At 47.4% G+C, this 15,994-nt stretch overlaps 1 protein-coding gene across 3 annotated transcripts in view; it reads left to right on the top strand.

Moving 5' to 3' along the window:
- Window positions 1-15,994, top strand: part of ARHGAP35 (Rho GTPase activating protein 35) — a 111,059-nt gene that overhangs the window by 19,342 nt on the left and 75,723 nt on the right. Inside the window, exon 1 of one of the 3 annotated variants that reach the window (XM_070633058.1) lies at window positions 6,665-6,868. The exons of the other annotated variants lie outside the window; for them this stretch is intronic. The gene's annotated coding sequence lies outside the window, so the exon portion shown is untranslated. Of the gene's footprint in view, window positions 1-6,664; window positions 6,869-15,994 lie in introns of those variants that run through there. 3 annotated transcript variants of the gene reach the window in all.

Here is a 15,994-nt window from a genome sequence, read left to right on the forward strand (position 1 = left end):
TGTGAGAATTAAGTGAGAAAGCATTTTGAAGATTATAAAGCGCGCTTCTCTTGTTTATTGTGAGTACTGCCCTCTCTCCACCTTTGACCTAGAACTTAAACAGATTAAAAATGTTTGAAATGTGTGCCAAGGTCACTGCCAGCATTTTTACACTAGCCAGTCCCCAGTGAGGTTTCGCACCATGCTGTAAGCAAATTAGCACAGGAAGATTGGATAGAAGCTTTTTGCACAGCAGGAGTGTGAAGTCATGATCCCAGGGTTTAGGTAGATTCAGGGACTTAATTCTTTCCATTATAAGGGGATCCCTTAACAGGATTGGGATGTAGATTTGTAATACCATCTTCACCAACTAAAAATGTATTTGAGGAGAAAGTACATTGACTTACAAATATTTTTAAAGTGTGTCTACATTAGGTTTGTTTCTGCCTTTCTTTTGAATTCTCCCCATCTTTTTTTTTTTTAAAGATGTCAGACTGACAGCTCTTAACTTCTTAAATACAGTTTCACATTGGTGAAGGCTGCATGTTGGGGAAAACCAAACTCCTCTACTGATTTGGGGCTTTTTTTTTTTCTTTTTTGCTGAGGAAGATTTGCCCTGAGCTAATATCCACTGCCAGTCCTCCTCTTTTTTTGTTTGAGGACGGTTAGTCCTGAGCTAACATCTGTGCCAGTCCTCCTCTATTTTCTTGTCTGTGGGACACCTCCACAGCATGGCTGGTGAGTGGTGTAGTCTGTGCCTGGGATCCGAGTATGTGAACCCAGGCCGCCGAAGCAGAGCATGCAGAACTTGAACCACTCAGCCATGGGGCTGGGCCCGATTTGGGGCTTTCTTGACCTTAAATTCAGGATGCATTGTTCTCCACTTGCTTCCGTTTTGTGATTAGCCTGAGGATTTTCAAGCACAACTCCCTTGCCCTTCAAATTGTCCCCAGTAGCCTCAAAACAAAGAGCAAATGATGCAATTAGGATGCAATCCATTGCCTGTGGACTTCAAGGAAGATTATTTTCCACACAACTTGGAAACTCACGGGCAAAGTCAAAGCTTCCTTTTGGATCTGGAGGATTTGTCGAAAATGACCTACTAAGGCGAGACTCTTCCTTTGAAGTTAGAGTTTTTGAGTGTGAGGTAGTGATGTGAAATTTCTAAGGTAGTTTTGACTTCTGAATAAAATGTTGCTTCGGATTCATTCTTTGCACTGGTTTTGTTTTTTTCTTTGAAACTGTAAGTGGAATTCACTGTTTACACTGTATCCTGGTGTTTTTCACTTTTGCTGAGAGGAACCACGTGGGTCTTTCCCTGCTGTCTCCTGTGTCCTCTTAGTCTGCTGTTTTGTGAGTTCTTGAGATTGAGAGCAGAGGGATGGATTTCCACCTCCCCACTGGGTTTTAGCATCGCTACTTTAATTCCTTTAAATTTGAGACTGATTTTCTTCCCATGGTATTTAATTTTATGATCGTCCTTATGAGGGGGCCGAGCCCCTCAAGATTCATATGAACACTGTTGTCCAGTTGATAAGAAAGATGCTTTTTCTGGAACCTTGAAAGAGTATTTCCAGAACAGTGAAGTCACATAATTACTTTTTTTGGTGATTTTTCAGGTGTACTTTCTGTGTGAGTAGAAATGAAATTTTTCAATGGGATGAAAAAAAAATGAGGTTAAGTCCTATAGCATTTTCTCCCTTCCATGGTTTGAGAAATGAAGAAAGTTGCAAGTTAATGTTTTCTCGCAATTAAATGCTCAGGCAACTAAAGTTATATTAATCCTTAATTGCAAATTACTGAAGTTTACAGACAACTATTTTCCATCAAGTCTCATTTTGGAAATGGTCTTTGTGATTAAAACTATGGTAGACTTTCTGTTTCTTCCGTGAGTCTTGGGTGACATCAGTGTTCCCATTGAGGAGACAGCATAGTGAATCCTTCTGACCTGGGGGAGCCGGTGAATTTCCACGTCTCAGTTTTCTTATTTATGGAATGAAGAGAACACCTACCCTTCCTGGGTGGAGGTAAGAAGCTGGAGGGCAAGGTTCAGAATAGTACTGTGAGCGGCCTAGGCACACAGACGTCGTTGGGGCAGTGTGTTACTAAGGTTTGCCTGTGGGTAGGTGAGAGACTGTCCCCTCTCGGTGGAGAGCGCTGCTAGAGAGAAAGTGGATTACAGCACTAGCCACTTCTGTTTTCTCGGGAAAACTCCGGCTGCACAGCTGTTTTTGCCCATTCTGTCTTTGCAGCAGTGCAGTGTGGGGTTCAGCCAGGCGCATAGGCTTCAGAGGCAGGCAGCTAGGGCCACAGGAGGCTGGGTCATCTAGAACGAGTCACCTGGCCTCTCTGAGCCTGTTTTCTCATCTATAAAATGGGGATTATAGTAGTACCTGCCTGTTGAGTTATTGTGAAAAATGAAATGAAATCACATATGCGTATTGTTCACTTGCTACTGTGCCTGGCTTGTGAATATTTGCTGTTATTACTTACATAAATGAGAGGTAACTAGGGGCTGGCCCCGTGGCCGAGTGGTTGAGTTCACGCGCTCTGCTTCGGTGGCCCTGGGTTTCACCGGCTTGGATCCTGGGCGCGGACCTCGCACTGCTCATCAGGCCACGCTGAGGCGGCGTCCCACATGCCACAACCAGAGGACCTACAACTAGAATATACTGCTATGCACTTGGGGGGCTTTGCGGAGAAGAAGAGGAAAAAAAAGATTGGCAACAGACGTTAGCTCAGGTGCCAATCTTTGAAAGAGAAAAAAAGAGAGAGAGAGATAATTAAGTGGGAAAACAAGTGGTGTGCGCGTGTGTCTGTAGAGCCGGCTCTAGGCCCGCGGCTGTTCCTTCCCTTACCCCACTCACTGTGCAGTGAGGAGACGGCACATGGCTGTGGCACTCCTGCTCTCATGGTCCTCCCGGTTCTCACCAGGCCCCAGGAAGGCTCAGTAGGTGTTAAACGAGGGCCGAGCCTGGAGCCCTCCCCGTGAAGCACTGACCCCGTTATCAGAGAAAGATAGGGTTGTGTAATTGCTGGATGGGTTTTGTGTGTTCCATCTTGTTGAGAGTTGATTACCTATGAGGCATTCACTGAATCCCATTTTACCAGAACTCTTCATTTACCAGTCTCTGAAAGGAGTTTATTGTGCCGAATACTTGGAAAATGCTTATATGGGGTTGCAGGACATAGTTTCCTGGGGTAAGGAGGTTAGAGAAATGATGGACCAGCTAAAAATGTTCAAGTGTTTATCTGTTAGGCGTGTTGGCAAATGCAGTATGAAAATGACGACAGCTGATGGCCCAGTTTCCCCAGTCAGCCTGGCAGTCGGCGAGAGTCCGGCTTCTTTGGGCTCTCGCTGGGGTTTACGTCTTCCCCAAGGTTTCCATTTCATGAAAGATTTTTTGTTAATGGAAAACTGGGTCAGCAGATGATGTGATGACGGGCCATAGGTGTGGTTTGAATCGTTGTTAACCTCCGAAGTTAGCCGCTTTTATTTAGCCTTTTAAAAAAATTATGCCGTCCAACACTTCATTCCCTTATCTTGGTTGAATATAATAGCTGAAGATGAATTTAAGATAAGACTTGGCGACATCTGAGTGATCTCTGAGCAGGTGGGAAGCCACAGACTTTCAGGAGCCAGAGCTTTGATTCTGCTCGAGATGAACTCAGTTCTTCATCCTAAGAAAGGTGATTGAACCACGTTCTGGGCAGTTTTTTGTAATGGGATTTTCAGGTGTGATCTTAACCAGAAAATAGAGGCCCTCATCAGAAGTGTAGACAGTGGCCTTTCCAGGGTCAGTGGTGGCTTCAGCGAGGACGAGGCAGAAACGCCTGCCCCGTGTGCCAGTCGCACTCCGCCGCCTGCCCTCAGGGGCTGCGTTTCAGGGCTGCAGGAGCTCCGGAACCCTTTGCCGAGTGCTGTGGTTGAGACTGGTTTTCAAGTTGCTTTTTAGAACGAGAGTGACTGTTTACTTGGCCTCCACCCCCAGTTTCTGTGAATTCTGAAGCTTTATATGAGTTATCAGTCAGACACCAGAAACCTAAGAAGGACCTCCCATGTCTGAGGTTCTGGGGAAAAAAGAAGGACTCTTTCGATTCTCCCTAGTCCATAGAAACTCGGCCGTGGAGAGGTGTGATTCTTCCTTCCTTTTAGAAAAGTGTGCAGCTAAGGATATAGCTAAACTGGCATCTTAATCTTTAGAACTGCAAACTTACATTGTAATATACCTAGGGAGACGTTTTCCAGGATTTCATCGTATGGTATTTTAAAAAGAAATTGGCAGTCTTCATTCTTTTGCCATTTTATATCTCATTTTCCATCTCAGTTGATATTGCTGTTTTCATTTCCACATCATCTACTTTTCTGTGTTATTGTCCAATCAGGAAAGTGGGCACCACTCTAGATACTTCAGGCAGAGAAGTATTTAAATGCAAGGGGTTTGTTAGGGAGATGTTGGGAGGGCTGGAGGAGCAAAAGAAGGAGAGGAGGGTGTGTGTGGAGGTGTGAGAGGGAGAAGGGAGTTGTTACCCCAAGATCAGGAAGCCACCTTTGGGCTGGAGCCCGCGAGTCGGCTGCCGTGAGCTGCTGACTGGCTGCTGCTGTTGGAGCCGCACTGCCGCGATTCAGCAGGAGCGCAGATGCTGCGAGAGTGTGCGCGCGCAGCGCCTGCAGTCCTTCACGGTTGCTCGCTGCTGCTGCTGCGCACAGACCAATAGCAGAAAAAAGTGTCGTATCGCTCTTCCTGCCAGAGTCTCCAGCCTTTGGCAGAACCAGCTGGCAAAGGAGGCTGGGAAATGTGGTTTGCAGATTTCCAGCTCTGGTGACACAGAGAAGAGTATAGGAAGTACAGGTGTGGCCAGATGAATGCGGTCATTGCTTGGGGGTGATGCGTTTGTCACACTGGGCTGGGCCGAGAAGGCATTATTTTGAGCTGGTGACGTTCAGAAGGGTGGAGAAGAACTATAATGGCATTCCAGGTGAGGGATCACCTGTGTGGGGGTGTGGAGGCGTGCGTGCACCAGGCATGTTCGGGGCACAGGTTAGCTGGGGCCGGGAGCTCTTGTTGAAGGGTAGTTGGAAAGCTAGGTTGGAGGCAAACTCCGGTGGAAGTGTTGTGACAAAAACTTTTAAAATTAACACAGAGCCTTGGTACACGATGATTTGGCCTGGGAGAGACCAGTGAGGAAACGCTCACATGATCCAAGCTTTGGAATCAAGAAAGGGCACAACCCAGGCCGTGACGGTGGCGTTGGAGAGGAACAGCCCGTCCACGGGGAGCTGGCGTAGCTGTCAGTGGGCTGGGGCAGCCATGGGGACAATGACTGTATTCGGACTTGGTTAGTTTCCCATGTAAATTGATGTATTGATTACTGTATGGGCTTTGAGGCTCTTTGTTCTCTACTCTGCTCTTACCTCTCTCCGGGATGATGCCTTGGTGAGGAAACGCATCACCATACTGCTAGGATTTCTCTCGAAGTGGCACTGAATTCACTTCGATCATAAACCGTGTAAGTAAATGTGGAACCCGTGTGACCTCTGCAGGCGCCTTGATAAGTTGAGGGGACACTTTTGTTACTTTGGGGTGCTTTTTTAGCTTTTCCTGTAGACACTAATTCACTTATCACGTTTAGCAGGTAATTTGGAGCCAGGTACTATGTTTAGTGCTGAGGTTGGATGGGGAGCAGAATAGATAAGACACTAGGTCCCCATCTTCTTGGAGTTAACAATTTAACAGGAAACACATTAAAGGAGAAATATTACTGGGCCTTAGAGCCTTTGCATTGCCGCTTACTCTGTGTGGAACACTCTCCTCCCAGCTTCCCACATTATTATTATTTTTTAAAGATTTTATTTTTCCTTTTTCTCCCCAAAGCCCGCCCCGTACATAGTTGTATATTTTAGTTGTGGGTCCTTCTAGTTGTGGCATGTGGGACGCCGCCTCAGCGTGGCCTGATGAGCAGCGCCATGTCCGCGCCCAGGATCCGAACCAGCAAGACCCTGGGCCGCCGAAGCGGAGTGTGTGAGCTTAACCGCTCGGCCCGGGCTGGCCCAGTTTCCCCCGTGATTCACTCCCTCGCGCTTTTCGTTTTGCAGTCGCCTGTCCCTCCCTGCTGGCGTGGGAGCCCCTGGGGCGGGGCTTGTCTCTTTGCTCACTGCTGTGTCTGCAGCGCCCGGTGCCATGCCTCATGCAGCAGTGGGTGATTTACATGGTCCCAGTCATTTTCTGGTGAATGAGTGAGTGAGAATGAATGAGCGGGGTCAGCCAGGAGCTGCAGGAGGGAAGGCCACGGTGGCCAGAGTCTAGTGAGGAAACAGCAGAATGGTGGAGGTGAGCTCACAGGGGGCATGTACGAGTGCCGTTGGGAGGGCAGAGGGAAGCTCTGAGGGCTTGTACTCAGGGCTTGACAGGATCGGGTCTGTCCTTCAAGGACATAATTTGCTGCTCCACACAGTGTGGATCGTAGAGAGCGAGAGTAAGTGTGGGAAGGGACACGTGAGGCTGTGGGCGTCTGGGTAAGCTAGCTTCCCTCCAGCACACAGGGCCTCTTCCTCGGCGGTTGGATCTGTGTCTGCTCCAAGGGTAGGGATCGATATTATCAGTCTGATTATAATTGCGTGCACTTGGGTTATCATTAGCCCGGAGCGCCCTCCCTGTCTCGGTGAAGAACATCCTTGTCCGGTATCCTGCTGACGGCTGGCAGCTGTCAAGATAGGCTGGCTGTGAGCTGCCGGTTCCTAGTTTGTGCGTGCGCCTCCCCTCCCCGCTGCAGGGTTTAATGGCCTGCTGAGGGAGAAAGTCCAGGCTGCCCGGCTCCTCTCCAAGTGTTCCGCCACTAAAATGTCTGTATTACCTCTCAGAATCCTTCTGAATCGTTTGCTGGCACTGTAAGTCGCTTTTTAAACTTTGGTTTTGCCACTTTTGCGACTGTTTGTACTAGCTCTTTCCCCTGTAGGAATTTGGGTTGCTTTGGTCCCTGGAAGAAGGCCTTTTCACTTGCCTTTGCTTTTTAAGATTGGGTGGAGGAGCCTGTGACAGGTCGGAATGTTTCCGCCTCCTGACATGTTAGTTGGCAAAGTAGTAGAGGTGGCCCTTACTAGAGGTCACTTTGGAAGAATATTAGTTGGCTACTTAGCATTCTTGGCGTTCTTGTGGAATGATACAGGTTTACGGCCTTTTTATTAAGTTCTTAAAATCGAATGGTCTTTAATTAGAAGCAAGCACATATAAAACTTTGTGACTCCAGACAACACTGGCCTTACTGTATGAGGTTATGGAGTGAGGTTTGCGCCTGCAGGAAGGCGGGTTTTGGAGGGGAATGGAGCAGAGGTGTGAGAAGCTGTATGGAACATTCTGGCCCCGTCCTGCCATCTGCTCACTGCCGCCTGAGCAGTGTGGAATGTGGACATACGGCTTTCACGCTCCTGGTTGCTCTTGATTGCTTTGGATTTGCCCTGACTGGGCTTTGAGCTCTCGTGACTCAGCTGGTTGAGCTGAGCTTCCTGTTACATAGTCAGTATGGAGAACGGAGTTCGGTAGCCTGAGCTTTTTGAACTCACGTAATTACAAAATTTGACAAGCCATGATACATAGATTTTAATCGTCATCTTTGAAATGGCCCACTCTAATGTTTTAAATAAGACAGTTGAAGGATATATGAATTCACGGACTGACAAGTTATTACAATATAACTACCCCCCCCCAAGAAAAACCCAGAGAAACCCCACATTATTCTACTGTGTACGATTCTTCATTGGGCTGGAAGGGCTCAGGAACGTATCATCTCTTGGCCCAGGTGTGACCCAGGCCATACTTAATCAAGAAAAGGGTCGGTGCCTTTGATGGCTGTTTGTGTACAAGCAAGTTACCGTGCTGACCCCTGTGCTCTTAAGGGGCGCTGGTAGCCAGAAGGATCGTCTTGTTGTGGACAGCAAAATTGAGACCCTGACAGGCTGTCTTACACGTGGGGTTTCTGAGCAGAAAGTCGCAAGAACAGACAGATGCAGGAGTGGGTGAGTGGTCTGAGGAGGTGGGCGGGTCTGTGCAGAGGTGAAGGGGCTGGGTGGAGTCACCTCTGTTCATCACCAGATCCTCTGTTCCTTTTGCAGACTGGTCGTCACGTTAGCCACCTGGTAAAAGTGTTCATTTAAGGTTCATTTAAGGTTTTAACGTAGTCGATGCTGTGGGTGGCCACAGTCAGTCTGCTGATAAGGTTTTATAATGGTGGTATATATATATATATTTTTTAAAGATTTTATTTTTTCCTTTTTCTCCCCAAAGCCCCTCAGTACATAGTTGTATATTTCTCGTTGTGGGTTCTTCTAGTTGTGGTATGTGGGACGCTGCCTCAGCGTGGTCTGACGAGCAGTGCCCTGTCCACGCCCAGGATTCGAACCAACGAAATACTGGGACGCCTGCAGTGGAGCGCGCGAACTTAACCACTCGGCCACGGGGCCAGCCCCTAATGGTGGTATATTTTTCTGTTTCATTCTCTCTAAAGTGAGTTAGAAATCAGCAGGAGCTATTTGTTGTACATTGATTTTAAGACTTTTCAAAAGAAAGTAGCTGCGATGTGTTCCCAGGGCCATGTGTCACCTGGGGAGTGAGGAGTGAGGTCACCAGAAGGGAACACTCAGTGGGTTTATGTTGGGATGAAACAGTGCGGGCATTCTGTGCATATGTAACTGAGAAAGGTATGTTATCACCTAGTGTGAGTATATTTTTGATCATTTGAACTCAGAGACATGGTTTTGTGAATAGCAGCCAAATACATGAGGTCAAGGTGGTTTCCTCTGGTAGATAGGACAGCTGTCACGGAAGAGTAGGCTGGACCTGTTTTCCTTCTTAAGTCTGAGGGCTGAAGTAGTGATAAAAGGTGACTCAGTGATCTTCGTGAAAATTACTGGCCAAGGACTTCCAAGGAATTGTGGTTGATAAGGAGGAACTGGTTACTATTCTGGTCTGTTATCTAAGGGAAAATCATGAAGCTAGCGTTTTATAGAAAATCTCACTTTTTAAATTCCTTATATGATCACAAGTGTTTGCTTAGTTATTTTTGGACTTCCCAACAGGACATGTTTGTTTTTGTTTTTTATTGAGGTCATATTGGTTTATAACATTGTGTAATTTCCAGTGTACATTATTACATATCAGCTTCGGTATAGACTGCATCATGCTCACCACTGATAGTCTCGTTTTTATCCGTCACCATGTATATTATGTGCCCTTTACCCCATTCGCCCACCCCCTCCCCCTTCCCTCTGGTTCTTCCCCACTAACCTGTTCCCTTTCCAGGGTGTGTTATTGTGCTAGTTTGAAATTTGTCTTGAAGTAGTAGGTGATCGATAGGTGCTATATAGAACATACAGCGGAAGTTCGTGAAAGTACACGTGTGAGGAGACGTGGAGGTTGCATTGGTGATAGATGGTACTGGCCGACTGTCCCTGTCCCTCTTTCTCGTCCCTTCCTGGTCATTTTGATTCTAAGGTCTCGGTCAGTCTTCTTGTCTCCACACACGCATGCGCGGCAGAGAGCGGTGCGCAGACCCAGCCCGGGTGGGAGTGGGCTGGCAGAGAGGTGTGCCCCGGCGCGGGTGTGACAGCTGCTGCTGTGGCTGGCTCCCCTGCTCCTCCGGGCTCCACGGCTCTCCCCGCTCCTGCCTTCAAGGGACTTTGATTTAGAGACACAGAGCAGTTCATCGGAAGTCCTTTTAGTTGTTAATCCCAAGAAGAATTTTAGGAATTTTCTCAGATCAGCCAGTTTTCTTCAGATTTTGCTGCTTATTTGTCTGCCCTTTCCCCTTGGCAGGCTCCCTTGACAGTGAGATGCAGGGTCCTGGGTTTCAGTCTGGGGAGGAAATGACGGCCCCGAGCACAGTCGGAAGGTGCTTCCTGTGCGCCCGCTCAGTGACAAAGGCGGCCCTGGCAGGGCCCTCCCTGGGCGGCTCCCCCCACCTCTGTGGCGGCCTTTCCCTGGGAGCACGTGCTTTCCCCGTGCTTCTTACGCGCAGGCTGCGGTGGCCTTCCAGGGAAGCGGCTCCGGAGGGCCAGCGTGCAGGTGCTTTCGGAGTCCTCGCCAGCCCGACCGGCCGCGCGCTCCTGCTTCCTGCCCGGCCGCCTGGGGCCCTCGGAGGATGCGGGCGGCTCCCAGCGTGGCTGGGCCGAGGGCCCGCTGGGTTCCCGCCCCGGCTCTTCGTGAGCGGAGCTCTTTCCCTCTGTCTCAGTAGTCCCTCATCCGGGCCCTTTCCCGAATGAAAGGGGGGAAGATGGGGGTGGGGACAGATTGGGGGCTCTTTTTTTTTTTTTTAAAGAGTTTATTTTTTCCTTTTTCTCCCCAAAGCCCCCCAGTACATAGTTGCATATTCTTCGTTGTGGGTTCTTCTAGTTGTGGCATGTGGGACGCTGCCTCAGCGTGGTCTGATGAGCAGTGCCATGTCCGCGCCCAGGATTCGAACCAACGAAACACTGGGCCGCCTGCTGCGGAGTGCACGAACTTAACCACTCGGCCACGGGGCCAGCCCCGATTGGGGGCTCTTTTTAACTCTTAGCTCTGGGCAAAATCTTGGAATTGAGACCGCCAAATGTCTGATTGTTAAATGGCTTTTCGAACTGTGAAGTTTTTTGAGCTTTTTAAAAAAACGATAGAACTTAAGAAAATTTCTTTTTCTGTGGGCTCCCACCATATAAAACAGGTCAAATTGAGTTGCTCTGTTTTAAGGCTGGAAGGTCTCATGTGCCACCTGTTCAGCCTTCCCCGTGGCCCTGAGGAACCGTCGTTGCCACCCGGGCCCTCCAGGTTCCTGCCCCTCAGCATTTCCTCTTGCTTGCTGCCTCGGGGATAAGGGTCACCTGTTCGCCAGGACCCCAGCAGAGGCCTAGAGTAGAAGGGGACACGGACCGCAGTGCTTGAGAGAGGCCAGGCTCACGGCCCAGCTCGACTTGCTAGCTCTGTGAACTTGCGTTTCCTCATTTCTCTGAATTGTCCCCTTTTAAACAACTATAGAGAAAAGAGTATAAAACATGTACGTATGAACAGTTGAGAAGCGAATACCTGTGTAACCAACCCATCAAGGAATAGAGGACTGTGTCCTTTTCTATCATGTCTCCTCTCCTGGCCTCAGAGTAGGAACCTGAAATGTGCCTTTCAAACACTGAGGTGATAAATATTTGAATAAGAAATAGTATTTTTCATATCAACTTTTAATAGTGCATGCATATATCATTTTTTCATTCAGAAAAATCCAGTTTTAAACATATTAACTCATATATTCATCTCTTGAAGAAGACAGAGATAAACTCCTCGATTTAAAAGATTTTCAAATATGGTTAATTGAGCCTAGAGCACAATTTTGGGGATTTCGGGCCCCTGCCCGGGTTCTGTCTTCTGTCACTGTTTCATCGCTCTCAGACCTCAGTTTGTAACTTCATTTGAAACAAGACAAGTATGTGAGTAATTGTGGAGGCCAGAAAAGGGAAGAGAGGAGTATGAGTATTGATTTTGCTCGTGTGAGTCCTAAATTAGTTCTTTAATCTATGGATACAGATTGTTCCCTACTAAAATTTGCTGGATTTAGAAGTTGGCTCTGTTTATTCTGTTTCCGTGTGACCACTGGTCTTATCTTCAGTACAGGTGCTTTAAATAAGATAAAGCCAGCCGTTCTGTTCTTAAAAGTTTGTGCATGTGGGATGGCTTTTATTACTTGCGGTAGCCTGTTTTAGAACTGGCAATTTATAGAAGAATGCAAACGAGTAGTGAGGAACAATTAGAAGTGACGGGCTGAAATTCTCCTGTCGCCTCAGATGCCATCAGGGGAATAGAATGGCAAGGCTTACTGTTGGACTTGGAAATAAGCTCACCTGTTTTTCCCAATTGACAGATATGCCTGTTTCTTCAGCACTGGTGTCTGTTTGCGCGGCACTTTTGCCTGGATGGTACCTCCACTCTTCCTCCATATTCAGAGAAATTTGATGGAGAACGCTCTTTCAAAAATAACCTCTTTTCTACTGAGAAGTTAAAAAAAATCTGAATAGATCCTAAGTGCTCAGAAGCAACTGCTTGAATCATTGTGTGGGTTTTCTTTACCATTTCAGAAATCACTGTAAAACTGGTCTGAACCAGGAGATTGACAGGTGAGACTCGGGCGTGTTTGTGTCTCTCCTTTGGCACTGAGTATTTTTATAGCTTATCAGAAATCCTGTTTTGTCGTCGCTTTCTTTGGATAGGTAACCCAGGGAATGGGGCTGCGTCAGTGAGAAGAGTGCTCAGCCCTTGGTCTGCTTGGTCTCGAGTTGTTGTGATCCGCTGGCTTGGTCAGAAGTCCAGAGCTGCCTGGCGGAAAGCGGCTGAGGAGGAGTTTAAGGCAGTGCCTCTGCTGGAAGCGGCCCCTTCATCCATCACGGGGAATTCGATCTCATCCTGTGGATAACTCGGCTTAGAAATTTGGTTTCTGTGGGACTGGCTTGTGGAGTTCTGCCCTCCTCAAAGTGCGAGAACTTGTCAGGGTGACAGATGGGCCACCTAGGATGGTGGAACAGCAGCATAGTTCTGTCTTTCCTACCCGGGAATTCAGAGGTCCCTTCACCAGGGCTTGGGGAAAAAAGGAGTCGAGAGGAACAGGAAGGGACATTTGCGAAAATTATAGATGGGACGGCACAGAATCTTTCATAACTGCTCTTTTAAAAATTAACTTGAGGCCAGGTTATTTTCAAATCAGACATCTGAGGTATCAGCCCTCACACACTGTCTTTGATGCCCCTGTTGTCCTCACTGGGCTCTGGAGAGCGCCGCCCATGGAGTTTGCAGAGGGCACGGTGAAAGCTGAGTGCAGACGCAGAGCCGGGGTCCAAGAATAGCCTGCCTGTTGCAGGAGAGAACATGTTTCAAGACCAGATGGTTAAACACTTACCTCAGTCTTTCCAAAGATCCAGATGACCCATTTCAGAGATTTCCTGTCCCCCGAGCCTGGGGACATAGTGATATTCCGTGATCTGAGGGACTCCTCCCTCCTACACTGAACAGGAGGAGGTGTGTGGAGCCTGTACTAGTGGGAGCAACCAGCGGGAACGTCCTGGACAAATGTTTGCTCTTTGCTTCCTTTGTAAATGCACGGTTTTCTGCCCCCTTCCCCATTTATTATTTGAATTTGCATTGGACTGATAGGTAGAAATATAATTGCCACAATCAAATAGAGCTTTCTTTTGTGTAAAATGATCAACTCCTTAGTCAGTTTGGTGGCTAAGGAGTTGAAGCGGCAGTGTTATAACCAGTGAATAACGATGGTGGGATAAGAGATTCCGTTCCTCTGAGATCCTCACAGGTAAGAATGCCCTGTATTCATAGTCTGGGCCCAGCTGCCCTTCTTGTATTCCACCTCGCATGCGTGGGAATTCTGGTCCAGTCAGTCCGTCCCCACACGCAGCTGGTGCTTTTCCATTTTGGTCTCCATTGTTCATACCCTTTCACGTCTTTGGAATGCCTGGGCCATCTCTCCAAACCCTGCCGGTCTTTTATGAACCAATTTGAATTTAATTCCGCTCTACCCCTTCCCCAGCCTCCCCAGATCTAAATGGTCTCCTCTTCCTTTCTCTCGATCCCGGGTAATGGTCTATGCCATTTATTGTCCTGTGGCTTAGTTATTTTTTAAGTAAAAATATTGTCTCAAATAAATTAAGATTGTCATCAGCAAGGACAGAGCCCTATTTTTTCCTGTTTCATTACGTTGTCTTAGCTCTATAAATACATATTTGATTTGGTTGATGGACAGGTCAGTTCTCAGTTGTAAAGATTAGAGACTAGAGTAGTGCCAAAATGGCTAGCTCCTCTGAGAGGCTATGAAGGAAGGAGAGAGGTCCGTTGCTCTGTGGCTGGGCCATCAGGTCCCTGCCTCTCTCTCTCTCTGGCGCGAGAAGCGCTGTGTTGTGCTTGCTGAGTTTGACACGCTCGTTTCCTCAGACTCTTCTCGTGCGGTAGAGATGAGCAGAATCAGGGCCGTATTGCTGCACATTCCACCAGAATCGCGCAGAGGAAGTGAGGACTCATCCTGCATCAGTTCCTCCCACAGCCAAGTGCCCGGCGTGTCCTGTGTGCACGTGACTAAGGTTCTGTAAAGTCATCGGGATTTCCCAGGTGAATGAATTGGACGGATAAGGACCTTGGACTTCACTTCCAACTTTTCTTCTCTGATTTGTCTAAAGTTTTTAAAGGAAAAACAAACACCTTAAGAACATATACTTTAACATTTATTAATATGAAAATGGAAACGTTGGATTTTTAAAGAATATTTCGTTTAAATTCAGTGGTTCAGTAGACCACAGAGAAGCGTCCTCTTCTTACTGGGGCTGTTTTATCCCATCTTTCCTGGCTCATTTAGAAAGTGAATTCCTCTAGGGAATTCTCCTGTGGGAGTCTCTCTTACAGGGAGAATGTTCCCAGTTCCCTCCCGGCCTGTGCCCGTCCTTTCCCCCTGCAGCTGTGAGTCTGATCGTGTGCCTCCTGAGAGCGCGGCATTCCCACCAGCTGCTCGTGTGTGTCATAGCTTTGAAAACCCGTTCAGAAACGCAAGGTGGGGAGAAGTACGCAGTATCAAGGAGGCTTAGAAAATGCTCTGTGCGTTCCGTCAGTTACCGTGCTTATTGCCATTCCTTTCTCCTACTGAGGTTAAGACAAATTATGTTAGCAAGTATTTTACTTCCTTTGCTAGCAGCTCCCTATGAAATTATTTTCTTGTTCTATGATTATATGATATAATATTATTGGTTGGGTGGTGTTCTGTATATGGTTGTTTGAAACTAAATGCATTTTCAGAATTGCTTGGCTATTCTCATAGGTAGAGATGGTAGTTTTGGTTATGATAATGGTGACATTTGTGTCTACAGGGCATTCCAGATCCCACAGTCCAGAGCCATTTCCTGCTGGGGGCGTGGCTCGAGGCTGCGGGATGGGAGGGCGAAGCTGTTGACCCTGAACTCGAGCAGTCATAGTAATGCTGGGTCACAGGGGCGTTTCTGTGTCCTGTGAAATGTGCACCATCTTGGGCACGTCACCACTTCTTGCCCTGGGTGTCCCGTGGAGCTGTTAAACAGAAAACGCCCTCCTCCTGCCTTCCAGTTGTGGCGCTCCTGTGGGGAGCTGGTGTCTTGGTAAACAGGTCACGCAAACAACTCCGGAAGCCTGGTGACAGGTTCCAAACAAGCGCTCAGGTGTTTGCGTTGTGTTTTGGTACACCATATGTTTCAGGCAGAGCATTGAAAATACTCCTGAAGGGTTTGCCTTTCTGAAGTAGTTGACTTACTCTGCACAACTAACTAAATGTTAGGTTCTGTGTTTTTCTTTTTTAATACAGGTAGCTCTGTAAAGCTCAAGGATAAAAGGAGTTGACTATTTTAAGGAATACTTTTTCCCCTCTTTTCTCTAACTTTTCTGTTTTCAAAGGAGTAGTATTGGCCAATTCTTAGAATGGAAATTCAGATTTTGCTGTGTGATTAGCTGAGTTGCCCACTCAGAGTGCTGGTTCCATCAGATTTGAACTAAAGATATTGCAAAGTCTTGGACATGCCCTGTCTTCTACTTTCTGGTTCTTTGTGGCCTTCAGATCATTCAATTTAGTGACTCAGCTAGTTTTTTTTACCCACCTCTTAGAAAAGTCCAACGTGTTTGTGATCAAGCACTTAAGCTTATTTCCTTTAAAGCAAGTGTTGGAGACGTTTTTAGATTTCGAACAGTCTTTGTTTACCGTGTAATTCAGTCCAGTTGAGGAACTAGCAGAACTGTATTATCCAGACATCAGAGACAGACGTGTAAGCGAGCGTGCTTATTCCAGGGAGCCTGTTAGGTTTCTAGCAATGGAGGTCTCCAGGTGTCCGAGAATCAGCCCCTCCCGTGCCTGCCAGTGCTCGTCTTCCTAGCTGTTTAATTTAGTCGGTTCGAGGCATTGGCTTTGAATGTCTGTTGTTGTGTTCTTTTTTTTTTTTTAAAGATTTTATTTTTTCCTTTTTCTCCCCAAAGCCCCCCGGTAC

The sequence above is a fragment of the Equus przewalskii genome, chromosome 9 (assembly GCF_037783145.1).
Source record: "Equus przewalskii isolate Varuska chromosome 9, EquPr2, whole genome shotgun sequence".
In the NCBI taxonomy this organism is placed as follows: domain Eukaryota; kingdom Metazoa; phylum Chordata; class Mammalia; order Perissodactyla; family Equidae; genus Equus; species Equus przewalskii.